Source organism: Hippopotamus amphibius, chromosome 10, assembly GCF_030028045.1.
Source record: "Hippopotamus amphibius kiboko isolate mHipAmp2 chromosome 10, mHipAmp2.hap2, whole genome shotgun sequence".
Taxonomy (NCBI): Eukaryota; Metazoa; Chordata; class Mammalia; order Artiodactyla; family Hippopotamidae; genus Hippopotamus; species Hippopotamus amphibius.
Window position 1 is genome coordinate 109705423 of NC_080195.1, and position 6845 is coordinate 109712267.

The 6845-nt window shown below is 37.2% G+C and overlaps 1 pseudogene; it reads left to right on the forward strand.

Moving 5' to 3' along the window:
* The first annotated feature begins 2949 nt into the window (after positions 1-2949).
* On the forward strand, positions 2950-3713 carry LOC130830602 (MICOS complex subunit MIC27-like; annotated as a pseudogene).
* The last annotated feature ends 3132 nt before the right edge of the window (positions 3714-6845 follow it).

The window sequence follows — 6845 nt, forward strand, 5'->3', positions numbered from 1 at the left end:
CTTCTCATCCAGAGATGAGGTCCATCACTCCCTTTGAATCTAGTGGATTTGGGATGACTTCAACAATAGAGTATGGGAAGAATTTAACTGTATGACTTCCAGGGCTAGGTCATGAGTGGTGACTTAGTTTCTGTCCTGCTTGCTGGCACACTCACGCTAAGAGTCCTGAGCTGCCACGGAGGAAGGGCTGCATCCCAGGCCACTGTGCTGTGGGGACTTAAAGGCATGTGGAAAGACAACCTGCAGGGACTTCCCTGTTTGCACAGTGGTTAGAACTCCTCGCTTCCAATGCAGGGGGCCCAGGTTCGCTCCCTGGTCAGGGAACTATGTCCCACATGCATGCCGCAACTAAGAGTTCACATGCCACAACAAAGGAACCAGCCTGCCACAACTAAGACCCAGCACAACCAAATAAATAAATATTAAAAAAAAAAAAAAAAAGACAACATCCAGATGTTCTGGTCAGCAGTCCTAGTCTTCCAAGCTTATAAGTGAGTGGGTCTTCAGGTAACTCCAGCTCTTAGTTGCTGAATCCCTCAGGCCTTCACATCTTCTCAGCTGAGGCCTCAGACATTATGAGGCACAGAGAGCCATTCTTACTGTGCTCCCTCTGAATTTCTGACCAGCAAAATCTATTACATAACAAGATTGTTGTTTTAAGCTGCTAAGTTTTGGGCTCATTTGTTAGGCAGTAATAGTAACTGGGAAAGAAATGTAGGGTCTGGAATTGGGGTGCTACCCATGACAAAAACCTGACAGCCAGCATGGGCCTTAGGACCAGCACTGGGCAGAAGCTGGAAAGGCCCATGAGGAGACCATTAGTCTAAACCTGAAATCCTTGAGGAGATATTGTTGTAGGTGGGAGACCAGGAAGGACATTATTATTGGAGGAGTGAAAAAAGGGAACCTTTTTTATGTCATGCCATGAGGTTCGTCACGACTATCCCCTGTGATGATAGAGGAAACAGAAAAAACATCTAATAAACTAATGGGTTTGCCTAGGGAACTATCTGGGCAAAATCTTTAAAGTGCCAAGTATTTTTACTTGGTCACAAATGATAAGATACAGATAGAGAACAAACAAATTTTCAATAAAATTTTAAAAAACTACAAAGGAGTCAGAATTTTCAGAGTTTAAGAATGAACTGTTTCTTATTCCAGTCTGAGCAAAAGATTCTCAAAGTTAGAAAGAGAATTTAAAAAGATACATGCACCCCTATGTTCATAAGAGCCAAGACATGGTAACAACCAAAATGCCCATCAACCAGATGAATGGTTAAATAAGATGTGGTACATATATACAATGGAATACTATTCAGCCATAAAAAAGAACAGAATAATGTCATTTGCAGCAACCAGAGATTATCATACCAAGTAAAGTAAGTCAGAAAGAGAAAGACAAATACCATATGGTATCAATTATATGTGGAATCTAAAATATGACATAAATGAACCTGTCTATGAAACAGAAACAGACTCACAGACAGAAAAAACAGACTTGTGGTTGCCAAGGGGGAGGGGGTGGGGGACAGGCGGACTTGGGAGTTTGGAATTAGCACATGCAAACTATTATATAGAGAATGGATAAACAACAAGTTGCTGGTGCTGGAAAAAGTGGACAGCTACACGTAAAAGAATGAAATTAGAACACCTCCTAACACCATACACAAGAATAAACTCAAAATGGATTAAAGACCTTTTTGTAGGGCCAGACACTATAAAACTCCTAGAGGAAAACATAGGCAGAACACTCTAGGACATAAATCAAAGCAAGATCCTTTTTGACCCACCTCCTAGAGTAATGGAAATAAAAACAAAAATAAACAAATGGGACCTAATGAAACTTAAAAGCTTTTGCACAGCAAAAAAAAACCATAAACAAAACAAAAAGACAACCCTCAGAATAGGAGAAAATATTTGCCAATGAAGCAACTGACAAAGGCTTAATCCCCCAAATATACAAGCAGCTCATGCAGCTCAGTATCAGAAAGAACAAACAAACCAATCCGAAAATGAGCAGAAGACCTAAATAGACATTTCTCCAAAAAAGACATACAGATGGCTAACAAACACATGAAAAGATGCTTAATGTCACTAATCATTAGAGAAATGCAAACTGAAGCCACAATGAGGTGTCACCTCACACTGGTCAGAATGGCCATCATCAAAACATCTAGAAACAATCAAACCTGGAGAGGGTGTGGAGAAAAGGGAACTCTCCTGCACTGTTGGTGGGAATGTAAATTGATATAGCCACTATGGAGAATAGTATGGAGGTTCCTTAAAAAACTAAAAATAGAACTACCATATGACCCAGCAATCCCACTACTGGGCATATACCCTGAGAAAACCATAATCCAAAAAGATACATGTACCCCAATGTTCACTCCAGCGCTATTTACAATAGCCAGGACATGGAAGCAACCTAAATGTCCATCAGCAGATGAATGGATAAAGAAGATGTGGCACATATATACAGTGGAATATTATTCAGCCATAAAAAAGGAATGAAACTGTGTTATTTGTAGTGAGGTGGATGGACCTAGAGTCTGTCATACAGAGTGAAGTAAGCCAGAAAGAGAAAAACAAATACTGTATGCTAACACATATATATGGAATCAAAAAAAAACAAAAACAAAAACAAACCCAGCAGAAAACGGTACAGATGAACCTAGTGGCAGGGCCAAAATAAAGATGCAGACATAGAGATTGGACTTGAGGACACAAGCAGGGGAAGCGGAAGCTGGGACGAAGTGAGAGAGAGTAGCATTGACATATATACACTACCAAATGTAAAATAGATAGCTAGTGGGAAGCTGCTGCATAGCACAGAGAGATCAACTTGATGCTTGGTGATGACCTAGAGGGGTGGGATAAGGAGGGTGGGAGGGAGGCTCAAGAAGGAGGGGAGCTCTCCATGTGAAGTCCTGGGCAGAGAAGGTCACAGCTATGGCAGCCGTTAGGATGGGAAAGCTGTCAACCATGCCAGCAGGTCTAATATGTGCATCTGTATGTGTGCATGCAGCCAAAAAGCAGCTAGTGAAACCAGAGCAGCTCCCCGTATATACTGCACCACCTCTCCAGTCTAAATATGTTGAAGAGCAGCCTGGTCATTTACAAATGGTTGTTATAGTGGCTGGTGCAAGGATGTTTATGTCTTTGTGAAAAATGGGATAACGGATGCAGCACACTTTGGAGAAGATGCATATGTCTCTTCAAAGAATCCACCTCGAGATTTTCTTCCGAAAATTGGAGTGATTACAGTTTCAGGATTGGCAGGCTTCATTTCAGCGAGAAAAGGTTCTAGGTTTAAGAGAATTGTTTATCCACTGGGACTGGCCACTTTAGGAGCAACTGTTTGCTACCCCGTTCAATCAGTAATAATTGCAAAGGTAGCCGGCAAAAAGGTATATGCTACGAGCCAGCAAATTTATGAAGCAGTTAAATCGTTGTGGACAAAAAACAACAAAGAAGAGTCAGTTCCTGAACCTAAAGAAAAAACTAAGCTAGGAAGCTCTGATGAAATGGAAATACCTTCAAAAACAACTCACAACCTGAAACATTCAGTGCCTTTGTCAACAGAACTCAGCTCTGAAACAAAGACCAAATCAGAATCTGTCTCAGGTGCTGCACAGTTTATGCCCGACCCCAAGCTCACGGATCACGGGCAGTCCCATCCAGAAGATGCAGATATGTACAGCACCAGAAGCTGAAATAGTCTGCATAGAGAACTGCAAGATGTGTGAAATCGCAAATAACGATGAAAAACTCATGTAATGGGGTAACTGTGACACAGTATAATTTAAACCGTTTTTCCCCTACATCTTCTAATGTACAGTTTGACAAATCACATAACTGATTAAAACACAAATTGAATATAATCCAAACAATAGTAAATGATCAATGAGGAGGCTAAGGTAGAAGTATTAGGATGCATTTGGTGACTTTTAAGGATGTTTATAAAAAAATAAAAATAAATATATGAGCACTGATGAGACTAAAATCTGAAAAAATATGTACGTGTATATATATATTTATGTATGTATGGATATATATACACATACATATATATCTGCTTTAGCTTTTCTGAGTTAATGTCAGTTAAATTAGAATGGTGTGTGAAAGGATGTGTTCCCTCCCCTGCCCTTTGTTTTTCATTTCCCAGAGCTGGAATAAAATACCCATATTTTATGACAGAAAAAAAAAAAAAAAAAGAAAAAGGAGAGGATATGGGGTTATATGTATACATATAGCTGATTCTCTTTGTTATACAGAGGAAACTGCAGAACACTGTAAAGCAATTATACTCCAAAAAAATTCAACTACACTTCATTTGATATGTCCTGAGATTCTTTCTTTTTAAATTTATTTTAAATTAAAATTTTTTGACACATATACATTCTTTTTTTAAATTTATTTTTATTATAGTTTTTTTCAGGAAAACATCTCAAAGTTTAGTTGTGATTTAATTAAATTCCCAATTGACCAGAATGCCTAAGGATTTAATCTTATGCCTAAATCAATGTTTGTTTACAAATTAAAGCTTAACTTAAAAAATTAATATTTTTTAATCAAAGTTGTTTCCAAATTATGTGTGCATTTTTGTATATGTTATATGCATAAAAAATTTCTATAGGCACACACACTGACACGTAAACAAAGAATGTCTCTGGGATATCAGGTGAAGAGTATAGGAAGAGGAAATTTTTCTTTATATATTTCTGTGTTTTAAAAAATTTTTTCACTGGAAATGTATTAATTTTATAAAAGTTAATTTAAAATCTTTAATGAATGTAGTAATGTGTGGTTTTATATTCTTGCCTCAGCTGAATCTACCAAGTATAGTTTAGTCTTTATTTGATGAATTGCCATCTTATGTTCTTTATAGTTTCATTATTTGCTCAGTAAATACATAGATATGTGACTGAACTGAATCTATTCTGATGTGGAACATAATTTCAGACTATTTTTTTGCAACCAGACCCTTTATACAGTGTTTATTGATTTCCTATTTGTTTCTCTTCTAAATGCAGCATGAGTTATTTTTTAAAAGAGGATGTAAAAATTTCCCAATAAAGTCATGAGAAGATAAAGATGTCCTCTACTACGGGCATTATTTGAAATCACTTTATAAGTTCCAACCAATGCAAAAGGGGAAAATATATAAGAGGAGAAAACAAATGGTTATTTGTGGGTCATAGTGTTATTTACCCAGAAAATCTGAAAGAATAAAGTAAAAATCTATTGGAACCAGTAGTAGAGGTCATTACGGTAATCAATTCCTAGATAAATACATCCCCATACTAACTACTAAGAGAAAAAAATGCTTTGCTTCGTTAAAGATAATGTTTGTCTATACTAACAATAACCAACTAGAAAATATTCTTGAAAGAAAAAAATCCATTCCCAACAGCAACAAAAGGCTAAAATATAGTAAAAATTCAACAACAGATGTTTGCGACCTCTGTGAAGAAAACTGTGAACATCGCTAAAAGATATTTGGAACATATAACCAAGAGATTTTTGTTCTTGAGGATGAGGGTTACATTTATTGGACACATTATGTGGCAGGCACTGTGCTACTCACTTGATATGCGCTCTCTCATTTAATTCTCCTAATAGCCTCATGACACGGGCACTATAATTACCTCTGCTTTAAAGATAAAGAAACAGAAGATTCACGAGATGAACTGACTTGCCAAAGCAGAAAAGCTGTCTTTGTCTTGTGCCTGTTTAACCGGTGTTGCCTCATGCTACCACATCATTTCTCCCCAAATGGTCATAGGGTCAATGCAGTTCCAAGCAAATTCTTAAGAGGACGTGTTTGCATTTTTTTTTTTTTTTTTTTTTGCTGCACCATGCAGCTTGTGGGGTCTTAGTTCCTCAACCAGGGATTGAACCTGGGTCCTTGGCAGTGAGAGTGCGGAGTCCTAACCACTGGACCACCAGGGAATTCCCAAGATGAAGTTTTTTGAAACCTAAAACTTCATCTGGAAGAGTAAATGTTAAAAACTGTGAAAATGGCTTTGAAAATAATACCAATGAGGAAGAAATTGCTCTAGTAGTTCTCAAAATGGACTATTAAAAGTGTCATTATAAGCGTGTGATAGAGGTGGAGAAAAAACTTACGTATTGACTTGATAATGTTGGTATTTCAGCTTTGGGGTAAAGTGAATTCAATAAGTGGTACGGGGACAATTGGCTATCCAGCTGGAAACTGTGTAGACTGGATAGCTTCTTCAAAAATAATAAATAAAATGAAATTAAAATGAATTAAATTCTAAATCAAGTAATGAGAGTACCAACAGAAAATATAGCAGAATGTACATAGGGATAATCTTTCTAAGTGAGACATTAAACCCAGAAACAAGAAAGAAAAAAATGTCACTGACTGGATTATATTAACATTTCTGGCCGAGAAAAAAAGCTCAACTTCCCTTCTGAACAGGGAATTGCAAATAAAAACCAGATACCACTTTCCCTCCTATCAGGCTAACAAATCTTTTTAATGTACTATTTAGTATTAGAGAAGGCACGGAGAAAACCCCTCATTGTTGGTAGAAATGTTAATTGGCACAGCAATTTTCGAGGACAAATTGACCTATCCAAATTTTTTTTATCGATATATATTTGATTTACAATGTTGTGTTAGTTTCAGGTGTACAGCAAAGTGTCCCGTTGTACATATGTATGTATACAGTCATTTTTCATATACTTTTCCGTTATGGTTTATCACAGGATATTGAAGATGTTTCCCTGTGCTTATACAGCAGGACTTTGTCATTTATTCACATTTTAATACTCATTCCCCTTCACCAAATGAGCACACATCTAGAATGGTAGAT